We start from the raw sequence: 2,440 nt of genomic DNA on the forward strand, positions 1-2,440 counted from the left end.
AAGGAAGACTCCTTACTGTGATGTCAATTCCATTTGGGGGCTGCTCTGACAATGAGAAAGTATATCTTATAACAGAATTAAGATTATCTTTGTGTGTGTTTCACCTACTATTCCTTGTATTGCCCCATGGCCTCACAGAATAAACCATTCTCAAAGTACATTTGTTGAGTAAATTAAGTAATCAAATATTCCTCATATGGAGTATGGTGTTTGTAAGTAAGTATGAGGAACAAAATCAGCCCTCATGATTTTGCACTACAGAAGATGAGAAGAGGATAGAAAAGGAGAAGAGGAGAGAGCAAAGAGGAAGAGTTTAAAAGGCTTTGATATAGGCTACTTTGAAATGAAGGCAATGCTATTCTTTTGTGAAAACTCAGCAAACAAGTGGCTAAAAATAGAAGCCCACAACATTCAGTTACATCAATTAAGTCTATTATCTTCAGCTAGTTTTTAAAAATGTTTTAAATTGCATTTTAAAATTGCACATATGTGTATTTGCCATGTACATGACATTTTGAAGTCTATATGCATTATAAAATGATTAAAACATAGCTAATCAAACAAAAGCATTATCTCACATAGTTATAATTTTTGTGGTGATAGCACTTTATATCCACTTTCTTAGCATTCATCAAGAAAAAAGGTATTAACAATAATCACTATGTTTTACAATACCTCTTGAACTTATTCCTCATATGTAAGTGAAATTTTGTATCCTTTGACCAACATTTCTCCAACAATCTCCTCACTAAAAGCCCAGCCTCTGCTAACCATCATTCTACTCTCTACTTTTATGAGATCAAGTTTTTTAGCTTCCACATATGTGTAAGATCATGCATACATACAATACCACCATAAGTTTGCTTAAAAAATGTTTTCATGAGGTGGGTATTTTTCTGTACCCATTAATGGACTTAGCAAACTTTTTTTTTTTTTTTTGTAGATGTTACACATAGAACCACTGGTCAATTCTAGAACTGAATTCTGAATTAATGAGGTCTGATGTTTCACAGAAGTCAGAAGATATTTTTCTGCTGTCTTCTTAAATTATATTAATTATCCACATAATGTGATTTCAGGCTGGGTGCGGTGGCTCACACCTGTAATCCTGTCACTCTAGGAGGCTGAGGTGGGTGGATTGCTTGAGCTCAGGAGTTTGAGACCAGCCTGAGCAAGAATGAGACCCCATCTCTACTAAAAATAGAAGAGCCAGTGATGATGTACACCTGTAGTCCCAGCCATTTGAGAGACTGAAATGGGAGGATGGCATGAGCCCCAGAGTTTGAGGTTGCTGTGAACTATGACATCACAGCACTTTAGCTCAGGCAACACAGTGAGTCTCTGTCTCAAAAAAAAGAGGCACTCTAATTCAATTATGTTGTCTCAATTTTATAAAATGAGTTTTTATTTTGTTATTAAATCATAAACACATAGATCATGTATACATTACCGCATTTATGGGGTACAATGTGCTGATTTCATATAGAATTAGGAACACTTACCTCACATAGTTAATATATGCCTCATCTCATTTACTTAATTATTGTGTTAAGACATTTATGCTCTATACTAATAGATCTGACATGTATCCTTGCATTATGCACCATAGGTGTGATCCCATCCTTCACCCTCCCTTGGTCTGACCTCTCCCCTCCTATCCCCTGCCCCCCTTCTCCCTCCTTCATCTTGGGCCATAGTTGTAATCTATTCTTCATATGAAAGTGTGAGTAATTGTAAATTGGTTTCATAATAGTACTAAGTACATTGAATATTTTTTCTTCCATTCTTGAGATGCTTTACTAAGTAGGATATGCTCCAGCTCCATCCATGTAAACGTAAAAGAGAAAGTCTCCATCTTTTTTTTTTATTAAATCATAACTGTGTACAATAATGCAATCATGGGTACAATGTGCTGGTTTTATATACAGTTTGAAATATTTTCATTGAATTGGTTAACATAGCTTTCATGGCATTTTCTTAATTATTGTGTTCAGACTTTTATATTCTACATTTATGTGGAACGCTTCATGAATTTGCATGTCATCCTTGTGCAGGGACCATGCTAATCTTCTCTGTATTGTTCCAATTTTAGTATATGTGCTGCCGAAGCGAGCACTGTTGTCTCAATTTTTAAAACGTTGTGTTTCCAATATTCACATTACAGTAACAGTACCTAGTACAGAGCTAAGTACAGTACATACTAAGTATTCAATAAATACTGTCAAATGTAGTTGAGTTGAATTAAATCAGGTAATAGATACACTTTTTATGGACTAGTTAGCCTTGTTAGTTGAAGAATCCTATATTTCAAAGTTGGAATTATATTTTAGATTTTTCTGGACACCACACACAGGCTTAAATAAAATATAGACACAAGATTGTAATATTTTACTGAATACTACCATTGCAACAAGAAATAAGTCATGTAAAAAAGTGGATG

The 2,440-nt window shown here is 34.5% G+C and overlaps 1 non-coding gene across 1 annotated transcript; it reads right to left on the minus strand.

Moving 5' to 3' along the window:
- Window positions 1-2,009: 2,009 nt before the first annotated feature.
- Window positions 2,010-2,116, minus strand: LOC128568206 (U6 spliceosomal RNA). Its single transcript, XR_008375029.1, has one exon. It is a non-coding gene; the product is annotated as a U6 spliceosomal RNA (small nuclear RNA).
- Window positions 2,117-2,440: the final 324 nt, after the last annotated feature.

Source organism: Nycticebus coucang, chromosome 16, assembly GCF_027406575.1.
Source record: "Nycticebus coucang isolate mNycCou1 chromosome 16, mNycCou1.pri, whole genome shotgun sequence".
Classification (NCBI taxonomy): Eukaryota; Metazoa; Chordata; class Mammalia; order Primates; family Lorisidae; genus Nycticebus; species Nycticebus coucang.